This window comes from Monomorium pharaonis, chromosome 5 (assembly GCF_013373865.1).
Source record: "Monomorium pharaonis isolate MP-MQ-018 chromosome 5, ASM1337386v2, whole genome shotgun sequence".
Taxonomy (NCBI): Eukaryota; Metazoa; Arthropoda; class Insecta; order Hymenoptera; family Formicidae; genus Monomorium; species Monomorium pharaonis.
The window spans coordinates 3,861,471-3,887,210 of NC_050471.1; the positions used below are offsets into that span (position 1 = coordinate 3,861,471).

At 40.1% G+C, this 25,740-nt stretch overlaps 1 protein-coding gene across 3 annotated transcripts in view; it reads left to right on the top strand.

Annotated features, from left to right (window-relative positions):
• The window catches only part of LOC105837087 (CCR4-NOT transcription complex subunit 6-like), a 498,126-nt gene that overhangs the window by 360,533 nt on the left and 111,853 nt on the right, over window positions 1-25,740 (top strand). The gene's annotated exons all lie outside the window — the stretch shown is intronic.

Sequence of the window (25,740 nt, forward strand, 5' to 3'; positions counted from 1 at the left end):
GATTTGATTTTAATCCGTCAAAATACAGAGATTTTTATAAATATAAAAATTTGAAGGGATACAATTTTTTACACAACAGTTAATAAAAATAAATTGTAGAGATGAACATTTTTTAATTTTATTGTACTGTAGGAAGATTGTGTATATCACGAATTTTCAACATTTATTGCATAGAGCATAGAGCATTTATATCTCAAGATTTACGAGAATTTCTGATGGTCACTCTTATATTTTCATTTGAGAAACTTTATATGTTCTCGACCCAAGAGACATGAGTTGAAGGACTGTAGGATGGATAAGAAGAAGGTCGAAGGTGGAACGCGAGACGATAAGGCCACCACAAACATGAGCATGCAGTCTCCGCCTTTTTTTGCGCGTAATTTCCGTACGATCCTCCCATCTATCAAGTTATCTATCCCATCTATCAAGATATCTAATTTCTCGGGTAGCACCCCCAGGATCGAAAAACATGGAAGTTTAAGAACCGAAATTGACCGAAATTTACGGTATAGATTCTTTATCGTTGCTAAAAGATAGTGTGACATAAAATATGAAACATTAAGAGAGCAGTATTAAATACGCAAGATATGTTGATATTAAACATCATAAACGTAATTTAAAAAATAAAAGGAAGACAAACGTAAAATGATATTTTATCTTGTTTACATATGTTGATAGCATCAAATTTCAACATTTTGAAATTCCTTTACTGTCGTATTTTATGTTTACATTGATATGAGGAAAATATTCCTCTACATTAGTTGAAAAAACGAACATATAAGGTATTCATACCTGATTGTTCAAATATTTGTCAATAATGTCGGGATGATATTTACAGATATGTATGAGAAATCTGTACGTGTCTCGTTCCTCGATGCTTACTTGCTTGTCACATACTGGGCACCAGATCGCTATATATGACTATATTACAAACAAATATTTGGTTAGGATAAAAAAATGAGAAAAAATATCACGTTCTAGTAATTATATGATTCTATTTTAGCTGTTCCATTTTTATTGTAATTTAACCTAATAATTTTAAATGAAATCTTTTTTATGCGGTGAATTAAGAATTATTTGTTTTATAATTATAATTTTGTGACTAACCTAATTAACCACGATTACACATTAGGTTTCCCAGAATTAAAAAAAAAATTTAGAAAACCATGTATGAAAACTGAACCGATCTTCTCCTCTATCATGTTCTCGAGAGCGCGTATTTTCGACTTCCTACGAATCCATCGAATAGACTCAAACTTTCTGACTATGATTGATGTAGAGTTACATTGACAAACTGAAGGTTTGCATGTGAGTAGCGGATCGATAACAGCGAATCGAAGTTGTTTCTCGAAAGCGACTCTATTACATGCACGGAATTACTTCGACTTTTAATTTGAATTCCTCTCTGTGTATTTAGTATGCAAAATAAAGAAAATTGGTAGTGGAATTAATATAAATGTAGATAGTGTAAACAATAAGAAGTAAATTATTATTTACAATAAATTAAAGGAAATTATAAAAAACTATAATTATAATGGAAATATGTGAACAAAAACACAAATTAAATTTGCATTTTTGACCATTTTTTTGTATATAAACGTATGTACTGAATAAAATTACGGATATTGTAATAAATAGTCCTTACGAATCGCATCACGCGTCGCGCGCGCTCGCCCGGCAAAGCCCTCCTCATAATCCGGATATTTCCGCGGTGTGAAACAGAACACCCCGAGTCCTGCAAAGACTTTTGTCACGTTTTACAAGTTTCTCACTGGCGCGGAAGTGCTTCGTGAAGGAAGCAATCCACAACGACGAGGTGTCGCCGGAGAGGTACGAGCCGGAGGAAAAAGGAGCTTTTCCTGAATGCGCTATGAGAGGTTGAGTCAAAAGTTTTTGCAGGCGGGAACAAAGACTCTGCGCGAAAGCTCGTCATGGACGACGGTCTCGCTTCCGCCTTGTAGGAGGAAACGACTAGCGGTCGGGTGCTAGCTTCCGTCGAACTCTTTCCAACGTCTATATATATACGTTCTATTGAATCTTAGATAACGTCACGTATAACTGTACAAGATTTCCCGCGGTGTTTCCTCCTGGTCGCGTCTTATCACACGAATTACACGAAAGAAATTCTCTCTTTTTCCTTTTTCGGTTCCCGGAGTGCGCCCTTGACTTCACGATTGAGAAGACGAAACGAATTTCCGCCATTTGCGCGAGGGCGACAAGCAGCAGGAAGAAGATGTCGGCAGATAAATATTTAGTATCGTGAGAAGTGGCGGGATTTACTATTGACTTATTCTTTCAAACAAAACTTACGTGGACTCCGTGAATTGTGCGAATGTTTCGCACTTTTTCAAGAAACTAAACATATAGGATAAGAATATTTTTAATTTTTCTTAAATATTTCCCAAGTTTTGTGATGGCAAAAATAAAATAATTAAAAATAACAAACGCTTAAATATAATACATAGATAATCTTTCGTTTAGAATATAATAGAAACGTTTTTACTACGTCTCTTTTTTTTTTTCTTCTAAACACTTCTTGAATATCTCGACTACTCTCTCGATTTTAATATCATTTGACGTTGAGCTCTTTCTCTTGTCCTGTATTCGTGCTATATCGTGACTTGGCAGTAAGAGAAAGCAGCGTTATCTGTTCCGGAGATATGGGACACTCGATTATTAATCCCTCAACCGCGGAGACTGACGCTGTTGTTCTCCGCAGCGATGTATCGATATATATGTATATATAATGCCTTTGATATAATATTGCAGCCGTCCGATCGGACGGACTATTACTAGTCGTTGAAAATTAACAGAGGTCCCAACGCGAGAGACCGTAATTGAATTACTGGCCGAGAACACGTCTCTCTCGTTCCGGGTAGTAGGTCAGGAAATCAGGTCAAGTGGAGGAAGAAAAAGAAGAAGCGGCAGGCAGACATGGAGTAGTGCCAGGTGGTGGTAGAGGGACCCCACGAGTACCGTTAACCGCGTCTGTACCGTCGGCCGTTTTCTTTATGCGGACAGACGTGGGCACGAAGGAGACGCCGAACCCGTGCGCCACGTAGGTGAGGGACGCCCACGCAGAGGATTACGAACAAAAGCTCTGACGCGTAAAAATCTCAGCCGCCACGTGGAAAAATCACAATGGCTTAGGCGGCCGCTAATTGAAAGATATAATAGAGGAAACGATATAGACCTAACTCGCGTTTATGGCTCTGAATCGATACAATCGAGAATGGCTAACTATAGACCACTGTCACAATACACTTATGTAGCACCTGACGAGATTTCTCTTTAATAACATTCTCGGAGTTGGAATAGATTGCTTTAGTAACGATATCAGAAGAGATTTATTGGGCATCACAGCTTTGCTGAAATTTTTTTAGACAGATATTTTTGAAACAAGTACTTTTGGATGGCATTGACATTCTCAATGGAGTCTACTTGAAATCTGAGTTTAATTTTTTTTTATCTTAACATTTTATATTGTTGCATTTTTCTCCATATACATTATTATTCGTTGAACGAATCCCGCTTTCTTATTACAAATTTGTGAAATCATCTGCAAAAATCATCCAAGCTTTAGTAACATTCTACTCTTTAACCGTTCATGGTTTTATTCAGATATGACGTTATCAAAGCATCGCTTGGCTTAATCTCATTGTTGCACAAAGACGACCACTTACACCGAGCCGGATCCGATGCGTGATGCCTTCTTGATGCAAATCATGAGAAAATACGTTTGCGTATGCCGCCCAGGGCATCATTGTCGACTCGGGAATGTCGTGGGGTTTGCGACTCAAGATCAAGACCCGATCTCAGAGAAGCTCCGTCAAGCTGAACGTATCTTTGCATAATTCGCTATTTTTGCACATACGCTCGCTACATCAAGAAGGATCAGAGGATCTGGATACGTCAGTTTACGGTTAAGCTTGAGCTCGTACATCATTGAGTCACCATTTAGCGGTAATGCAATTCTTATGACAAGAACTGCATTTTAGGATTTTTTAAATTCTGTATTGTTATATGGGTTTTTTTATAAATAAAGTATAATAGGAGAATATTAATTTACGTAACTATTAATTTAATAAGAAGAACAATATTTATTTATTATGAATGTTGTTATGAGAAAATTGAAGAGGTGGATGGGAGATAAACACCTACCTAGGTAGATAGGTAATTGTCGGATAAGTTTTACTTCATTATGCTTTACGGTTTTAATTTATGTATTATTAGATAATTTGTTATAAGAATGTTTATATGTGTACACTGAGAAAAAGATGTTAATTTGACTAAATTTTTCAACTTGATTAAATTTCTTCAGTTCAAGTTTTTGTGCATTTAACTAAAATACTTGAACTTCAATTTAACTATTTGACTGAAATACATAAATAGTTGATTTGAAGAAACTTAATTAAGTTGAAAAATTTAGTCAAATTAACAATTTTTTTTCTCAGTGTATTATCTATATCTTTGTATTTAATTTGTATATACATTTTTACGCATATATACAATTGAAAAAAAAAAAGATTTATTTTTATGCAAAATTTGACATCGAGACTTTTAAAGTGACTTGTTGTGAGTATTGGTGTGAATATTTTGTTTCTTGCCGTATCTATCTTTATAACTCTTTATGCCACTTTGATAGCTCGACAAAGGAAAATTTATCGTAATTAGTCTCTCCCGCCCAGGCTCGTCGACGAATGAAAAGAAATATCCCGTGCCTTACTACTCCCAATAAATATCATCGATAAAGTGCCGATAATCTCGAGTCAATTACTCGCGGGAGATACTTTGCTTCATTTACAATGAATCATGTGTTATATACACCCTTTATATCCGCTGTGTTCTCGAGATCCGGCGGATGCATTTCGCAGGCGGATGTATGGGCTGTACGCGATAGTGTCAAGTTACAGCAAAAGGAGAGAAACGTATATACGTATAAGGAATGTGTTCAAATCTTTTTAAAAAGATCTCTACAAAATTATAGTTCTATTATTACATGAAAAGAATGATTTTACATTAAAGTATTTAGAACTTTAGATGAATATAGAATATCATTTTATTAGTTAGACAATTCTTTTTGAGGAATTGTTCATCATATTTGAACGTCCTTTATTATTTTGAGGATCCAGCAAAATTATTTTTAGATTCATTCATACAACTAAATTTTTAAGTACTTTAACACTTTTTTTTTTTCGTGTGCTTATTACAAATACATGAAATCAAATGCAGTTTATAAAAATTATTACAAGTACATTTTACACATTATTAATAATGATTTATTGTGATAATGAGTTTTAAAAAGTTATATTTACGAAACAATAGCAAAGTTTACAAATTTCGAGTTGAATAAAATTTAACTCCATATTAATATCACAAATCTAAGTTTCCGCAATGCAAATTTCGTTATTCAGACAAGAAGTATTACTACATTTCTTGTTAGTAAGAAAGGAGTTTTGCGTCGCGGTGTACTCTCAAGGCTCTCGCAATCCGCTCTCGGTCGCTCCGGAAAAATCGGGATAATTGCAGTCTAACAATAAGATAGAGGCAGGTAACAGTGTGGCCTGGCCAAAGCCTCCGTGAATTAGCGTATACACGATTGTGCCGCGCGCAAAAAGCGATTGCACATCCAGTTGTGGATGTAATTGCGGTAGCGTGCACGACCGGGTGCGCGGTGTTTTGCCGAGTTTAGATAATTGTGGTAACAAGAGGTTAACGTGTCCTCAGCTATATGCAACCTCATTTTTTTTTCTTCCCAGGGAGAGAGGGTAAAGTAAGCAATTAAGATATATACCTCAATCTGCCATTTTCAATCGACACTTATTAGAGGAAACTTCGCGCATTATTTCAATTATCAATTATTATCAGAAACGAGTATAACGTATTATAGTTCAGATTTTTTTCACGGAATATAAGAAGATTCTTTTCTATCTGTCAGTTTATGCTCGGAAGCTCCAGTATTCCATTATCGCAACTCGAGTACCTTGTCGACGCGAGATGGCTTATCTTGTCGGCTTACCAATGACAGATATTATTATCGCTTATCGCGTTGATGGAGGCGGACTCTTAAGCTGAGGTGATACCATTAGAACTACCCTGTGCCTTCTTATCGCATGTGCGCCAGCAACTTAAGTCGCCCTCGCGCGTGTTGTCACGATACCCTTTTGACACTTAAACTCGAGCTCGAATTTATCAACATACTTGAAGCATAAAATTAACACAGCGCTTTTGAGGTAATTATATCTAGTTAACACGATTTTTATAATAAATGAATACTACTCAATGCCTATAAAAACTGATCATAATTGCCACTTACATCAAATAATTGTAATAATTATTGTAAAAATAATAAATGATAATAAACTAAATTGAATTAATTTAACAATGAAAATAATGGTATAAAAAAGCTGCAACGGTATAACGAAGCTAAAGTAAAAGCGGCTCTTTGGGATATCCTGTACGTAGAAACGCGTGTGGACGGTGAAAATGGTGCGTTTTAATATGCATAAAAATGCAGCGGCTACAGCTTAAGGAGAACGCCCGGGGCGGGATGCTGCTCGCCCGGAAGACAAAGCATCGTGGAAGACACGATGCTCGGAACAGGCGCGAGAAATATTACGGTACCGAGAGCGTGCACGTGCCGCGTCGTATATCTGTAATAATCATTCCCCATTCAAGGCGAACGTTTCATTCGCGTGGATGCGGCACGCTCGCGCCGCAAATTGCGATAGAGGATGCGCGTGGTTGCAACGGCGACGATTCCCATAATCAACGTTCCTCGCTCTCGCGCTCGCGCAACGACATATTTTTCAGCTTTCTTCATCGTTTCTTCTTATTCGATCTCTCTCTCTCTCTCTCTCTCTCTCTCTCTCTCTCTCTCTTTCTCTCGGTAGGGTGCTGCCCGGCACTTGCAATGCCGCAGCAACTTACAACGAGGCCGCTTCATGTATCATCTTGCCGCGTTTAAAGCTGCCAGAACGTGTGTGCGCGCGTTTGGAAACGGATAGCAGAGCGTGTTGCAGCGGTGGCACATTGTAGACGACACAATTACATTTTTTCGCGGTGTAATTTACCGGGGGATGCGCGGTATTATTAATCTTCCGAAGCGAAAACGATTTTGCTTGACGTTTTGTCGTTCGATCCCGGGAGAACGCGTTTCAGGGCGCGACAAAGTAAAACAAAATCTATTTATCTCATTTTATATTATATATGTATGACGGTGCTATTATTTTTGCTGTTATTTTATAAAAAGAAGAATTAATATCTTGAGTTTGGAGAAGAAATAATATCAAAATTAATATTTGAAGTTTCATGTATTTAATGTGTGTTTTATTTTAATAATAATGCATTGTCATATAATTTTGAAATATATGAATTTTGTTATAGTTATAAAATATCTGCAAGTTTATTTTTTATATTTTATAATTTTAATCGCTTACATCAGAATTTTCTTTCGAAATTTCTCAATTTCCTTAAAACAGATTTTTAGTGATATACGTATGTCAAGCATTTTTTTGCTTCTTGTACATTGATGGATTCTGCAATTTTGTTAAAATGTTGGCAAAATTTTTCGCTTAATTTCAAACGAAAGTTGATACAAAGTTCATATGAGTTTGAGCAAGAGACGTGGAATCAATTCGCTGGAAGGATAGGAAAGAAAGAGAACTATAGAACAGACGAAAGTCGACTATCGTGAGATCAAACCGAACGAACGGATCGAAACTTTTCGAGACTTATCAACGATCGCCGCGGGAATAAGATTTCGACTCGTCTCTTTTACGGTATGCGGGGATTTTATGACTGGGACGGCTCTCGTGTTACGGCTCGAAGAAGCTCTTGAGTCTTCTGTCGAGTTTTACGTATCGCGCCGACTTATTCTTTTTACTGCTCCTCCGCTATTTCGGATAGGGACTTTCAGGATTTAGGGCGAACATTTTCCAGGTAGTTCCCGCTTTTTTTTCCGTGCACGTCGTCGCTCTCGAAGGACGCGCGAAAAAGTCGCATGAAGTTATATCTCCAAGTTATATAGCCAAGAATTTCCATCATTTTGCGGATGTTCGAGACTGACTTGCGCCATGTAGAAAACCTAAAATCTTCACTTTTTTCTTAACGATACTGCCAGCTGAGTTCATAGATTCACATTTTGAAAAATTTTGAAACGAGATAGAAGACGAAAAATATTTTTCTTCAAATCAGCAATGAAGAAAGTAATTATTTTATAATTATTTCTTGTTTATTAATAATTTGTGTTTTGCAATTTTTAGCTGTATCAGAGAAACTGACTGTAGGATAATATATATGAATTTGTGACTTATTTCAATGTATTTGGTTGCGTTTGGTTATGTCGAATGAAAAAGGAACGATTGATCGCGTGTGTATAAAAGATATTTTTTAAACTAATTACTGCTTTCTTATTAAATAATAAATATATTGTACATTCTCATATAGTTGCTGTTTACACTTTAAACAATATATTATTTATTTATTTTTAGATAGTTTAATAGTTAAAACAATTTTTTAACATTTAGCACAAAACAACAATTTGCTCCACGTCAGTGAAACTTTTAATTGCCGATATCCTTTCGGTATATCGAATACGCATTCACTAAACCCGTCGTTACGAGTAACAAAGCGAAATTTTGTCCATGGTCAGTGACGAGACGGCGAGAAATCTAGTCACCGACACGTACCGACTTCACGAACAATTCGCCATTTCAGCCACGAAATCCAACGCTTTGATCGCTACTGCGTGATATCGAATTAAACTCAAAGAGAAGTCCGCCGTCGCGGGAAAGACAGAGACAGAGAAAGAGTAGCGAAGGGAATGGAGGAGAGAGAGAGTGAACAGAGATAGCCACGGAAGCGGGCTTCGTGTGCACAAATTTGTCTATAAGCACCCGGGAACATTGAACTATGACCCTACCATATACGCCATCCTTCTTGTCCTTGCATAGATGTTCGGAAGACCGAAAAAGACAAAGAGAAGGAGCGAGAGAGGGAATAATTAATTATTATCTGTACGTGTCTGTGAGGAAAATTTACCCTCTATCATTGCGTAGTAGGTAAAGGATCCGTTAAGCCTGCAATAACAGCCGTCTAATTCCGAGCAAGAGCGGTTTTAGTTAAACCAATGCATACATAGAGCATAAAGCGATTGAAATTACTGGATTATAGAATTTCTGAAATTCGGATTAATACATTAATGTTGATGTAAATCTTTCTCTTTTTTAATCTATCTCTTAAAAGAATGCATTGCTTTCGAGTAGTAGAGAAATAAACGGATAATTTTCAGCAAAATTTTTTTCCCGGTAACTTTCTCAGGAAAAAAAAAATTCTTATTTTACTGACTTTAAACTGACGAACGGATCTCTGGAAATCTCCCGTTGGAAAATGTGAATCGCCGATGATGAGAGCTTTAGTTCGCCGTTTTCTGCCGTTACGGAGAACCCGGGGCCCGTTTTAATTTCCGAGGCCGGCACCCGATGATCGACCGTCGTCCGCCGGTGAAAAATACAGGCCCGTAAATAATGCCGCCTGCGAGACGGAAGGCCACAGCCATGGGGCGGCGATGTGGGCCAAGGGAGGCCAACGAACCCCGGCCTCGCCGCGCTTCTGTCGATGGTTGACTTCAGAGATCGACACGACGGCCCCCATTGTGCCACCCACGCAATCGGTATTCGATGCAGTCCCGTGATGCCACGGCGATGATGACATTTTTAACAGACACTTTTTGCGAAGCACTCGCTCAACTTTTTTTTAGACAAGCCTTGTAATTTCGACGAGTTCAAAAAATGTGTCCCAGATGATATGTTCCAGAAAGCGAGTTTACATTATTCATACTACGGTTTTGATCTATATCTGTAATTTGGAAGTGCACCAATTAGAGTAAGATAATTAATCATATTTATTAAATTTAATGGATAAAAATTTAGATGAATATTTAAATCCGTAAAGCTTGAAAACTTGCTATTTTAATTATTAAAATTTCCAATATTTACTGTAAGAATATTATCTTTAAAGAATCATGACATTTTACCTTGTCGCAAAATTATTAATCGCAAAAGCACACACGTCTTTCCGTAATGTTGAACTGGCGAGAGGGCGAGAGAGAAAAAAATCATCTTGAAAAAGTTAACGCATCGTGAAGCGCGTCTTTAATACAGGACGGAGCGCCTTTTCAGGTCGTTCGTTGAAAGAGACACTCCTGAGGGACGTGGAAAACCGGGAAAATGGAGGAAAGGCGATCCGGTGATACGTAGACACGTAGTCGGGAAGAAGAGCATGCGGCACAGAAAGGGGAATTCTTTCCGCGAGAATGCAGGCGCTCTTCGCGCTCTCTTCTTATAACCCGAGGACTCCTCTTTGTTGGTCGGCAGCAATATACCGTGATATGACATTCTTTTCCTGCTCGCGGCGTGCTGGCTCCTTGAAGATCGCGGAAACGCTGCCCGACGGCTACATGCCATCTTTAATCGTCCCGCCTCCGCTAAAGGAGAAAACTGTGCTCTTTTATTCCGCCGGTTATGTATTCACGACTAATATAAAATTAGACGTCGCGATGAATTGCTTCCGGCCTGCTTTGCACTCGCGCTCTTTTTACACGGAAGAAACTATTTTGCTAAAGTATCTAAAAATTTAGCTCGGTAAAAATTCAGCAGATCTGAAAATAATTTTATTAAATCTATTAAAATAATTATGTATTCAATATAAGATAAGCAATGCTGAAGAAAGTTTGAATATTTTAATAATTAATTTGTCCTACATTATTTTTTCAATGGACCAACAAAATTATTTCTAAATATGTAACTATATGCAATTAAATTTTTAGATACTTTAACAACAAAAAACTTCCTCTGTGTGTAAAAAGATATGGAACCAAAAATAATTGGCACGTGTCTTAAAGTAAAAGTGAGAGATATTTATATATACTTTCAAGAAATTTATAGTTGTAAATGTGTTAGGTTTTTGTGAAAGACTTAAATGAAAATCACATAGGTATATTTATAGATAAATAGATGATGCACTCTGTAATAATTTATGGATTTTCTTTTGTTTTGTGTGAAAGTTGTTTGATTTTACATTCTGACGTTCGTAGTGAAAGTGATCGAGAGAAATATCACCGCGACATTTGTTAATATGGGTCAGTAGGGCGACCGAGTGTAACCGGAACACTCTTTCCGCCGCCATCAACGCATATTAGTACAGGACAAATGCGAGTGTTAAATGGAACAGTCCTTAAAGGCCGAAGACTGAGTCATCCACTGACATCCGTCGTGACCATGAGTATTCGTTCTACTTTGACGAGCTGAACTACTTAATTCATTGTCGACGAGAACTCGCGCGTTTTATGTAACGTCAAAGATAATCGAAACATGCATTTTATCTGGAAATTCATATATATTCTTCTAACTTTATGTTTATAATTAAAGTAGACGAGTTTTTCATATCTTTTTCGATTTATATATGTTACATTGAATTTAATATTTTTCGATTTCCACCGGTGGCATTATATATGCTGGTGTGCTGTAAAGATTTTTCTCGACTAACTCTCTTTTGTCCGGGTTACATTTCTGTGAGCGGATTGTTTTGAAGGATATATTTATAAGTTAAAAAAATTATATTTATGAGTGAAGTATTGATGAAGAATTGTACGTTGAAATGGACATTTTATATACAGTCTCTTTCGTACTTTAACGTTTAATATAGCAGAATTATAAACACGAACGTATGACGTTCGATTTTGCGGTGTATCGATTTACCTTCATACATTTCTGTTATTTGATCTACCACCTGACACCGCCTAATACGCCGATGATAAGGGTATTTTATTGGTCGACTGCGCGTTTTCTCGAGGGAAAGCAGATATATGGGGAGTAGTCTGCAAACTTCATACTAGGAATATGTCAGCCCGTCGTCGTCATATATGCGGGACGATGTTAAATCGATATGAGAATGAATTGGGTGATTTCGGGCGTTCGCGCATCATTGCCTTTGAAGCGGGGGCTGAATAACGCGCTATTTTATCCGTCTGTTCCTTCAAACGACTCGCTCGCAGAAATGTAACCTGAACAAAAGGGAGACAGCCGAGAAAAATCTTTACAGCTCACCGGCATGTCGCACCAATAGAAAAATCCAGAAATATTAAATTTAAAATAATATACATATATGTCAGGAAAAGATATGGAAAAATTTGTCTACTTTGATTATATATATAAATAAAATTTAAAAGAATATATATATATAACAATTTTACGAAAAAAAGTGCACTACTATGTCCCTGTCATAATTTTTCACTTCGAAACTCCTTCGAAACGAGGAGTTCGTCTTCCTCTGCGGACTGATCGTGGGGTCTTCTGTAATTTTCACCACGTCGACTAGCGAATTTAGTGAGCTTAGAGGCGACGGGATTTATCGCAACGGCATTTTCCGCAAGACGAGGTTCAAAAGCCACAACTCAAGGAAAATTCGAGAGGGACGGGAACATTCCGCGCGCGCAATCCGCGAAAATCTCGCTTTGCGCTCTCAAGCACGAGAGAGGATCTTTCTCGCGCGGCGTTCAAAGATTTTAATGCTCGGACCCGTTTCCTTCTTTCCTTCCTTTTCCTATCTTCCTTCCTTCCCTCCTTCCGCGGAGACAGGCTGCGCGATTATTTTCCGTTTCGTCTTTCGTTCGTTCACCAGCTAATTCTTCCACTTGTCTGTTTTTCCTCCAACGTTTCTTTCCCGAAGGAGTTTCGAACGATTCATCCAACTCAAAGAAAGCGGATGAGCGTCCTTGTCATTTCGTGTCTTTTTGCAGGGAAAATCCGCAAAAGCGTTCAAGGATCTTTAAATATAATTGGATATCGTATTTCATTCCTTGTAATTGTATATATTATGATATTATATAATAGAATAAAAGATCAGTAAAAACGAGAGGAATATAACTTTTTTCGCTTTCTATCGGTTTGTAGTTAAGCTGATAAAATTTCTACAAATTTATTGGCTTTTTTTTTATAAAAGCAAGGTATCAATACTACTAATAATGGAATGATTTCGTTCGAAACTCCATATAAATCACATTTCGTATCCGCCGTAATCCATCCTGCGGTAAATTCGCCGGCAGTTAAGAACGCGCTGCGGCCAGTTCATGGGAGGTGATTCTGACAGGAACACATTGTATTCGGTCCATTACGGTAGTCTTAATTACTGGATAAATTTACCATCACATCCGGATCAAATGGACGTTTATTGTTTGGCGCACGTACAACAACCGGTTCTAATATCATGCCGCCAGAATTCTATTCGAATTGAGCGTGGCAAAGAAGAGAACACGTGCCATAGCAGGAAAGAGGTCAGAGAATCAAGAACAGCTCATGAACGTCCTTATTATTTTATTAAATCTGTCATTTTGTAAAATCTACTGGAGATGAACTTTGAATTTTTATTGAAGGCTATTTCCAGAAATTTTTTATAAGGTACGAAGGTAAATATCCTCTCTGGTAGATTTATAAAATATTTATATCGCATATTTTCTTTCTGCTACTGCTTTTAACCTAAACAATTTAATTCTACATATTTTTCTCTCTAAAATACTTTTTAATCATGAAAGATTATAATAGAGCTCGAGCTTTTCACTGGATATGACAAACATTTATCGACATGTACGTATATAGAGAACTGAATTATATTCGATACCGAGAAAGATCATATATCACTCGCGGGGAAGAAGAGGGGAAAAAAAAGAGAGAGATCTGGACTTCAGCTGCGGACTTTCTGCAAATAAGCCGAATGCTCCCAGTCGGCGATGAATCCGCAATAACGACGACTGTAGGCGATACCTGGCGAAGACGCGTAGCGCCACATCGTGTACCGATGCGATATTGATCACGAGGGCTGAAGGCTAATACGAGTCGGGACGCGAAACGGCAAAACCAATTTCGACGATGGCCAAACACTTCCGCCTCGCGGGCTTATTTGAGCGTGTGCCGCACAGTCCGCGCAGCGCTGCACAATTTCATTCGCACGTCGCGTCGGTCCGGGGATCGACCGGCGGTGTGTGTTATCGTCTCGTCGTCGATACACACGGTCGGACAAATAAAATACCGTGGCTGTATACTCTCGATCGCCACCGTCGCCACCGCCGTCGCCGCTGCTGTGTGTACCCGGTTCCCGGTGTATGCGCGTGTATGCAAGCGCACATAGGTCCGGATTAAAGGCCTTTGAGCTCCCGCGCGCCTCGCGCATACAGTAGCCGGCGATTATAGTAGCCGCGAGTGAAATCAAACGCTAGACCGTGGGAGAAAGTCCTGTCATCGCAGCGCATACTACCCGGAAGATATATTTGTAGAGGATCGTACGATTTCTGTCCTATAGTTTTCTATAACACAATGGGTACGTTTGTATCGAATCGCTATGTAAAATATCGCTTTTAAACTAATGTAATTTTTTTAATGTTACATTTTACAAAGATAGCAATCTCGTGAGAAAGCAATAGAAATAACAAGCGAAACGTTCTGAACAGCAATATTTTCGTTGTCGTTTCTAATGTAAAGTGTCAGAATAATATCGCGGTTGGTAACCGAAGGAGAAGGAAAAGGATGTGAAAGGGGATAAGAGTTAACAGCTCCGTTGACTTTTTTGCATTCGAGAATTTGATTTCGTCTCTGCGCGAGGGAAGCCTCGGTATATATCTCGCGCTGTGAATTTATCTCCTGCAACCGAGGCAGTCGGATAAGAAATAAAACGACGCAGATCCCCGGACGAACCCCAATCTGCAGTTTGGCAGGTTCCGCACCGTCGCGCTCATTGTTCCCAATGAATTATCCAGTTCTGCATCCGCGCTTGCACGCTTGCACGTACACTTGAGCACACCGTACAGGCGAGCGAGCACAAATGCATCCTCTCTCTCTCTCTCTCTCCCTCCACGATATGCTTCACGATGCCGCCTGGAAATGGAAATGGAAGTGGAAGTGTGCCACCGGGTCAATGGACCTTTCTTTTCTCCGTTCTTCTTCTCTTCCTCCTCCGCCTTCTCCGCCTTCTTCTTCTTCTTCGTCTTCCTCTTCCTGCTTCCAAGCCGCCTAGTTTCGTGACCCTCCGGGCTCTACGGATGCATTAGTCTCGGACACGAACCGCTACCTTTTTGTCGGGGCCCTCAGCCTGCCCCTCCGCTTCCTGCACTCCTCCCTCCTTGTCTGTTCAGCGCTTCTCCGATCGCACCAAGGACGCGATGCCGGTTCCCTTGAGCAACAAAAGCTCTTTTCTACCGGTGAGTGAAATCTCGCTGGTGGTCGAGCTTTCCGACGTCCTGCACGTATCGTGATTTACCACGATTCCGGTAAACAGGTTCACTATACGAGGTGACAGCAAATTCACGTTCGCGGCCTGCACAGGAGTGTCATTCGAGTAACCCGCAATCGATACTCTTTTATAGAAACTTTGAAAAAATAAAATATCTCTGTTAAAATTTAAATTAAAATTCCGAGCAGGATCACCGTGAAATTAAATGAAAAAGCAGATTTAATTGCATGATTTTAATTTCCACGAGATTTATCAGACTTACTCTACGCGGTAAATTTGCCTTTTTTTTTTTTTTTTAATCAAACTATTTTGCGTTGAGCGAGAGCTTTTTTAGCGTCCAGGAATATAGATCGTTCGTATACGCGCTGATAAAGAATAACTCGAAATTAAAGCTGACACTTTGGACTTAGTGTAAAACATGTCGAGCTACTCCTCGCGCGTAACAGACACAGGCACCAGAATAAAACGACGTGACGCAGAAGAAGCCATCTGTTTTCGTAACGCAACGCGCAATACATTCTGAAGCAATATTTTTCACTTAAAATGCATTACGCTCGGCGTGACGCTATAGTATATCATTCTTACTTTCGGTGACTAGCCAACACCCGCCTGGTCTTGGAAATGCGGAGTCGCGCGACGCGGATAAAGGCGGATGCATACCGCATGGTATGCATAAGAGATGGAGGTCTATCGATAGTTACTATCGAGAATTTACCGACAGGTCGATTTCTGACTATTGATTATTTTTTGGCAGTTATGGAAAGTATTTATAAAACGTGTCTTGCATTATATAACGTGTTTAAAAAATTGTTCAAGTTAATTAGCCTTGAAAAAACAAAATTAAAAAGACAAAAGTTTGAATATGAATTTTTAAGAAAATTAATGAAATTAAAAAGAAAGCTTTTAAAAATATATATTTATTAGATAGATAATTACATATAACTAAAATAAAAATTCATGATTTTATTTATATTTTATTAAGAAAATATAATGAAAATATTACAAATGGTTCAGTGAGCGTTCGAATTATTGAAATAAAGGAAGACTAGAAAAGTCACTGAATTATCAAAGATTGAAGTTTGGAATTGTTTAAGTTTATCGTGATAAATTATTTTATATTAAACGCATCGATCGTCCAAAGCAACTCCACCGCAACACTCGTGAAAGATACGTTAATGGTTCCAAATATCGTATCGATACCACGCGAATGAGCCGACTCGCTGGGGAATCGATAGATTGGTAGGTGAGTAGATATCGGATCGAAGGGCGATCGCGCTCTCCTCAGCGAGGCGTGTTCGTCTCGAAAGCCACAGAAACGGTTTGCCTTCGCCGCATTACCCTCACCCTTGGTCCCGTCGTACACACGATTTATACGATTTTTATACTCCCTTTCCGCGATCGGGTATTCCCCAGGAGGGATCCTGTACTCACAAGGCGAGAGGGGTGTGCGAGAAGCGAGAGAGGGAAGAGGGGGTGGGCCGACGACCCTCGGCACGGAAGTCTGGCGCGCGCGTTCCATACACTTTTCATGAAGTACATTTTCCAGCAAAACTCCTCGACGACGTGCACGCAACCTCGTTCCGACAAGATCGACGGGAACGTCTGCATATGGGGTGACGTGAAAAAAACTATACCCGGTAGACGTATTTTAGTCTACAACGAGATTTCAGGTCGGCGATTTATTTTAGCTCGTTGCGAGCCCTAAATTACAACACGTGCAGAATATTCTCTTTGCTAGGAAATCGATTAAAGATATTTTAATGACAGCACCGATACACGGAATTTAAAACATAAGAAAAATCAAATTTCAATGATAAATAGCAATACGTTAACGGTGAAGTATTTTTATTTTTCGTATATTAATTTCCAACTTATTTATCTTGTATATATGTAAAAACAATTATATTTGATTATCTCTCGCAATGGAGAAGCGAGAATTTCACTTGATTTCGATTCTGCTTGATGAATTTGCGAAATTTGATCTTCGGCGTTGCGACACGAAATTAAATATTTCATCGCATTTATTGTACCTGCAACTGACGTACACCTGTTTTCAAGCGAACGATATATGTACACGGCCCGCGAAATATCGCAAATCGATAGGATGCGGCCATAAATCTCTCGTCTCGCGTACCCCAGCGAATAACAGTTTCCCCAGCGTGCCGGCCGACGTGCCTGCCCAGATATATCGAGTGTCTCCTCCGCGGAGACATCTTCGTCGGGCATCAGTCACGACGCTTGTTGTACAACCGAGATTGCGATATGAAACTTTGAACGTGTACGGCAACTGCGGCGAAATTGATCGTGCCTTAATATGGGAGACGCAAGACGAGAGTCCACTACTACTTGCGCACAGTTGCGGGCAGTTGCGTAGCGGCGGTTTTGCAAAAGTAATGAACTGCGGAGACCGGCCTGCCTCGCAACTCACTTTCCACGGACTCATTCATCTCGTCATATCTCTCTGACGCGATCATATCTCTATGAAGTTTTCATAAACACGTGTCTAACTTATTTTCTAACAGCTATTAAAAAATAAATTTGGGCTTGGTATATTTTTATGATTAATTTTTACGCTTTATTGTAAAATACGCGGAGAAAATAGAATTTTGATGATACTAGTTGATTTGTTAATTAATATAACAGTTATAAATGAAATAAAAAATACAATTTATGGTAGGTGCAGTCGAGCTGTCTCTCTCACTTGTTTTGTGCAAGACAGAGGCTCTTGTGTCGAGTACCGACCGACCTACCTACGCGAAATTCGTTGTTGCAGCGCGCTACGCTGCACAATGCACATGCAAGGGAACAACAAGGGCATGGCTGCAGGACGGATCGTCCTTTATGTGCCACCAAGCACTTTATAATTCTTAAATATGGAGGCACGCGAACAATGGAGAACCGACTGACTGACTGGTGGACGCGTCTGCACGACTCGCCTCTGTGCTATTAATTTCACTCGTTGTCTCGTATTTCCCTCTTTTTTTTTTTCGAGGGCACAGCCTTGTACCGAGTACAGATAACAGAATCCATTGTCGAACCAAGTATGATCTTGATGTAAAATATAAATTTTAAAAAATCTTAAACGTTAACTTTAAATGTTCTGTCGCAATCCGTCCGAAAGCGTCTTGAATCGAATATCGATCGTGCTGTTATGTTAATCGAAATTTTGTACGGAGGTTTGAACATTTATATATATTTTTTATTTTGACATGAAAAAGCGGGATTATATATCGGATATGTGGCTTTTGCCTCCCACAGAAGAAAATATAACATGGCGAAAGTTTGCGCGCCGTTATAGAGTTTGTGTCGAAAAGTTTTCACGTTATTATGAAGTTTCTCGCAATGGAGTTGTACGTTTTTCAAGATAGTCAGGAAGGAGGATTGATTAATGTTCGAAGTCAGTCTCTCGAAAATGTTTTCGACGTCGAAATTCAGATCTTATTTGATTGTTCGGGGCTTCGGGCGCAATAATGAACTCAGAAGGTATAATTAGATGAATAGTTTTAATTGGTGAAGTAAAAATACACACATTGTGTCGATTATAAAGCGCGCGAAAATTGTACTCGTTACTTAAACGAACGACGGGAAAGATTGATTGCTTTTAACGAATTGTATTTATCGCGGTGTATTCGATTTGCAAGGTTCATGAATTTACCACGCGCGCGATATTAACGCTTCAATTTCCATATTTCCGTGTAGCGTCATAAATGTATGAATCTTAATTAGCAGCACATTCATTTCTGAATTAACTTTTACAGTAAATATTTGCTGTTTGTAATTTATTTGAATGATATTTGTTCGCATTTTTTTTCATTCGTCATAGTATTATTATTTACAAAAAAAATAACTGCAAATCCGCAGACGGCTACTATTTAATTCGTATGCAGTTTCTATTATTTATTCTTTTTTATTTGCCGTACTTGTTCGCTACATTTTTTTGTTTATTTATTTGCCTACTCGTTATCAATTTATTCCTCGCAAATTTATCGAGGCAAATGCAAGCGTTTCATCTGGCGAACTTTATCACACGCTGATTTATGCGCTCGCATCGCCTTTGATCAATCATGGAATTCACTAACGGAGAGAATCGCGTCCAATATTCAACCCGCATCGATGATTGCGCCTCATCCAGATGACGCGCGGAATTATCCGATCGACATGTGTTGGAGTCGCAAAGGGATTAAGGGTCCGGTGAGGGCAGCGCGCATTATCGCGCCTCTTCGAACCGCCAGGAAGCTTCATTTAGTCGTGCTCACGCCGACAAAAAGGAGCAGCGCGAGTGCGGAAGCGCCGCGGACACGCAAGTGCATCCTGTCCTGTGAATCCATCGTAGGGAATGCGGCATATTTTATTAAGCTGCCACTCGAAAAATAAGAGACCGGGGAATGGATAAAACACATTTTTTCCCCGACTCCGGAAACCGGAAGGACAATGCAGGATAAACGTGTGCTTCGCACGAAGGCTACCCTGGGCACTGGAGGGCTTAACACGCATTATTCAACATTCTTGTTACGATCGTCGTCCGCGGTATCGATCCCGCGGAAAAGCGTCGCGACGTCCGCAATACTTTTTGCGTCATGGAAGTCCAAGTTTGCCTCGCGTCAATAATTCCTGATTCCTCGGTGATAGCCGAGGACGACGACGACGACGACGACGAGGACCGAACATCTGCTGTTCTTCTCACGATTCCTTCTCCGCCGTTGGGAAAAGAGAGGTCTGCCTTTTCCGCGGAATTATTACAGGCCGCCGAGGAAAAGGATCTCTCGCAAGCGATGACGGGCACGAGGACGAATAGAATCCTTTTGAGAATAGGGAGAGAGAGAGAGAGAGAGAAAGAGAGGAAGGGACGATTTCGTTGTCGTTGTGTCGACGCGAACGGAACATTAAAGGACGTCCTCAAACTCGCTGACGCGAATGCGGCTTTGAAATGCATCGCGTAATGTATACACTGTGCACACTCGGGTATACGCGTCTCTATATGTGCGTTACATGAACGTAACGTTCTTATATAAATGCGAACCGGGACGAAAGGAGTGGTCGGATATTACTTCTATGCAAACCTTCCCGCGTCTTTCTTCTTCGCTCCTCTCGTCAGGGAGAACGACTTTTGTTTCTGACGGCCGGGCCGTCTCGCTTTTCCACGCTCGACTTGGCCCCGCTCCATCGGGTTTTCCCTTATCGGCGGACCTCCTCCGAGAAAACTCCCGTCGGCCAGAGAGAGGCACACGACGGGAAAAATAATATCGCCGAATAGAGAACCGGTGGATCGATACTCGCCGGTACTCGCTTTCCGCATGCTCTAAACGCGCCGATCAAACGAGTCAAGTAATGCAGTGGTAGCTGCATCGTTTGACATGTACAATATGCTGTTATTTTTTAATTTACCGTGCGAATGTTTCAGTATTCTTCATCTTACTAAAAGAATCAAGCGAATGAATTAATACGAGGAAAGAAACGAAAAATTTTATCACGATAAAAAAAAATAAAAATTTGATTTCAAGATATCTCGTATCCAGAAAGTAGGATATTAATCTAAAATGAATTAAATATATTATATATATTATATAATCAACAATGGCTTACTTAGTACTTTTAATAGTAAAAACGCATAAACTCCTTTGACTTACTTTTGTGTAAAACGTTTCTGTTTCCATTTCTTTTTGGTCGTTTAACTTGAATAATAAATATGAACTATATTTCTTTCTCTTAACAAAATTAAAAGAGTAAACATTTTTATCAAGAGATAACGCTTCTTTAATAAGTTTTCTATGATGAAGTTCTTCAGATTTAACAAAATTTAAATTTTTCAGTGTTAATTATGAACTTTGAAACGCGCCCGAGCGAATTTTTTGAACAAAGCAGAAATTGAAAGTTTAATTGTGGTATGATGTAAAACCGTGGCGTACGTACGGCGTGCTTAAGTTTCAATTTGGAGTAGCATTTATCGCGATTACGAACAATTGTTGTGCGGCGTGAACTCTCGGCTGTCTTTTACGTCGTTTTGCATCGTTTGAAATGAAACCGCTCGAAAATCTGCGCGATTGTGATGATAGTAGTACTAGTGCACGGTACGATCGATATCGCAGTTTCACGTGCATTCATGCCGTGTGACATTTCGCACAATGCACAACCGAAGCGTGGTCGAAAATGCGGGTTTGCATGCACGCGGCGCCTATGCATGAATTAATGCAACATAACGAAACGATAGTAACATAGAAATTGGGAACAAAGGGTTCGGAAACATTCCTGATAATGGATCATCAGAGTGAGGGAAATGGAGAGAGAGAGAGAGAGAAATATTCCAAATTTCTGCGCGTCAGTCTGATCTACTTTCGAAGCGATCTAATACACGGAGAAAATTTTATTGTAAAAATTACTATGTACGACAATAATAGCTATGGACCATAGAAAGAAATTTCAGAGAATTATACCATAAGTAAATACTATGATAATTTGATGAAAAACACAGTATACAGATTATCCTAATTCCATCATTTTTACTATAAAATTTTCTCCGTGTACGTGCTCGCGAATCGTTGTGCGTTAGAACTGACATCACTCAAACTTTGAAACACGACGGGTGTAAATAAGATACGAACTTCAGTCATTGCGGAGTATCTATTTTAACGGGATCCTTCCGACCTGTCGTTTATATTCCGTCTTCAAAAATAAACGAAGACGAAATATGATTACTAGAGTCAACCGGAATTCTATTTTCTTAATTAACCAGGTAAGTGGCACCGGATTATAAATTTACTTCTAAATTAAATATCAACGTAATTGAGTAACTGGTAAATAAACTTTAATTATTCTGGCACGAATAACATCCGGATGCTTCGGTGCGATATATATAATTGTCGGACGCGTGCTGAATATACTCTAGCCATCAGTAAAACGGCGATACGTTTTATTGGATGAACATGCGTCGCGCGTGACGTCACCGTTGAAAATGATTATTTTGCGAGAGCGCTCGGCGAAATAATGAGAATATCGAGAGTCCCGCTGCCGCTGGTCTCGCTTAATCGAATGCATATTTATGCATAGCGCTCGGACGCGTTGCAGTGGATCAACCTATGCTTTATGAGCGATATTTTCATTGGCTTTCTATCTCTTGTGTTCCGATATTAAGCGCGTGACGCAACACGAATGGCGTGTTCGCAATTCCAGTCAGCAAGTCATTCACAGCGGGCCGCTCGCCCGGGGCCGGAATTCGAAAATCGATCGGCGAAATTAATCGCGCGACTTCGCCTCGTCTCTCTCTCTCTCTCTCTCCCTCGTAGTCTTCCTCCTCTCTCCTCATTTCGAGCTTGTGATCCCTGGTTCTCCCCGCGTTTAAAGCGGGACGCGGGAGAGCTTGACGGTGTGTATCGCCATCGCGTCCATAAACGCGTTCATTACTCATGCACGCGGATTCGCATTTGAATAAAGTGAATGGAGTTAACGCGTCGTCCCTCGTCGACTTCTGCCACCGCGAATGCTCGCTGACCGCGAGAGTGATCGATTATTAATAGACGCGCCTCGCTCCTGGGTTTCTCCGATATCCAATCCGCCTTGCGATTACAATTCGCAGGATATTCCGAATAATGACGCGGGAGAGAGTCAGGAGAGACTTTTTTTTCCTCTTCCTCGGTGAAATTGCGTCAAACGGATCGTCTTTCCGTACGTTTTTTTTTTTTCCTTTTTCTTTTTGTCCACCGATACCGGGATTCGTCTCGCCAATCAAATCTTTCAAATTAGTTTCTCCAAGCAGAGAACGCTCGGATATTCCGACCGGTCGAACCTCCCGTGAGATTCGGATCGACTTGGTCGCAATGCTCGCGGCGATGCTCGCGAAATGGCCCTAAATCGACCGACCGGCGGTTGTTCGTCGACGAGGAAATATGAGTCCGGCGACGAGTGAGTGGTATTCGCCACCGTTTCGCGCGGCCGGGAGATTTATTCCGGCCGTCGGCGATAATTGCGTTTCGCTCGATCGCGCCGCCGTGATTGTTCTATGAATATCAACGTGGCGATAAGTGCACCGAGACATTTGTCGCTCGTTACAACGGCCGGTAAAAGAGAGAAAGAGAGAAGGGAAGGCGAAGGGGAAAAGAGGAGAGAAAATCACTATTGATTGTCGACGAACGGCTACCTGATAATCGTAACGCGACTGTCTGACGTTAATTGCTGACTTCCTCGAAAGCGCCCTCGGCCTCGCGAAAAGCGGCTCGTTTGCTATCGGCCGCGTTGCAGCCGAGCGACATGTATTCCACCTCGACGCATTTATCATTCTACCGAACTAAATTGCTGGTCATTTTTCAGCGCATTTTTTACGCCCGTCACGAGGACTGTATCGCGAAGAAAACGGCCGACCGTCCGACGTCATTTATTGGCTGATTATTGACAGGCGTAACTGGCTCCGGTATAAATTATCGAAAAATGCCAGACTGCAAAACGTTTCCCTTTTTGCAGCAAAATTTTTCAACTTTTGTCAGGGCAAACGACGTAATAAAATCCAGCAGATAGTTGAATCAGATAAATGCAATTTAAATCTAATTAAAAAGGTAAATAAACAACTTGTTGAAGTTAACTTCAACAAGCTAACAATTGTTATTGTGATAGCAGATATCCTTTTTTTTTTTTACCATTATCCTAGTGGCACAAAATAAGTGACGGAAAATAACACGGCAATCCTGGATATTAACGCGTCAGCATGATAATAGTGCATTTATCTCGCTGTGGATAAAATTGATGATAAGCGCATCAGTGACAGTTGAAGTTTGTATAAAATATTATAATGCGAGACACAGCAGAAAACGGACGTCAAATTAAATTACTCGCACGAAATACAAAATTTTCAGTTCGTGCTCTCGTATATCGGAAAGGGGCATCAATATCAAAATCTATCTGAGATGAAATGAACGACTGTCGCCTTTCACGCGAAAAGTAAGGATATCGCTCGCAATCCCACGAGAGAGCTCGCTGATAATTGTAACGAAAGAAAAAAAATAAAAAGTCCCCCTCCATCGCGGCACAATCGCCGGAGATTAATCGCGCCGAGTGGCTGGCTGGCTTGGCTGAGAAGAGTTAAGATGCGCGGCACGGTCACGGCCGTTCCTCGGATAAATCGACGTTACAAAATCATTACGTTGAAATTAATATCGACCGTTCGCATCGCAAGGTCGATATTAATTTCAATTGATATCGCGCAGGATATTGCTTTCCTCCGCGCCATTCGCTCGTTGTCATTCAGAATATTGTACGCGCAATTACATATTCTTGCGAGCGCGCACTTTTTTACGCAACGTTCGGGCACGATTGAATCGCATCTAGAAAGTACGTTTTTTTTCTTGCCAGGGGAAATGATGGCATCTGTGAGATGCGGTGAAAGGCGCGCTTGATAATCCCTGTACGTTATAGAACGTACGTTACAAAGGGTTACGTTCACGTCTTGCGTAAGCATTTGCGTACGCACGACGAGTTTTTTACTTATACTTCATTGTTAAAAGAAATGTGTGTAAAAATTGAAAAGCGTGTTAAAGGAATTTGTTCAATAATGAAAGTGTATTTTAGTTAGACACATTATTTCATCGATGTGTCAATTTCTCGTGCCAATTTTGTGTGTTAAAAGTGGAGACATATTTTAACATTCTTTAAAGCACGTTTTGCACACATATCACTTTTACTTTTACAGTGTTCCTGTTCTAAAATAGATATCTATAAATATCGCGGGTTGTTTTTACTTTCTGGAATGAAGCGAAATGATTCCTTGCGCTTTCTGTCACCGCTGCCTTTCTCGATCTCTAATTCCACGTTATCCCGATAGCAAAGCTTTCTGCTCTTTGATTAATTGCTGATTGTCGACGATCGCGGATTCCGGCGACGGGCGGGGCGGCCAGTTAATTGGTTCCGAGTCGTTTCGAAGGGTGTTCTCGCCAGAATGTTACCACTAGCGGCGTTACGCTGCAGCTATTCGCGCCGGGAAGAGATGACAGACGACGGCCGCGACAAGATTCATCGAGTTATGCCACGATGCGAATTAAAGAGATGCTCTGTCAGGATGCGCTCTGTAATTATTGCCGTTCGATTAATCCTCACGCCATCGGTTCTAATTGCGGGTTTCACGCAACGGGACGGGACAGGACGGGGCACGCGAAGAACGCGCGCTTAGAGATTCCGTCATCGGTTCGCATTCGCGGACTGTTCTTGCATCGCCAGGATTCCGAGGAGACGGTTCTTATTCCAATCGCAGACGACATTTAGTTTGCCCCGTGGCCGTCGATCGCCGACGAAATGTGAGCGGTAATTTTGTTGAATTTTTTAAATATAAAAGCACACGTGGCGCGTAAAGGAAACGTATATTCGTTAAGTTTATCTTAAAAGGAAAATTATCCTTACTCGAAAAGTAAACATATTACTACGTTCATCTTGTACAAGTGAGTGAAAAAGAAATGTTAACTTTAGCGTCCATTCGTTGTC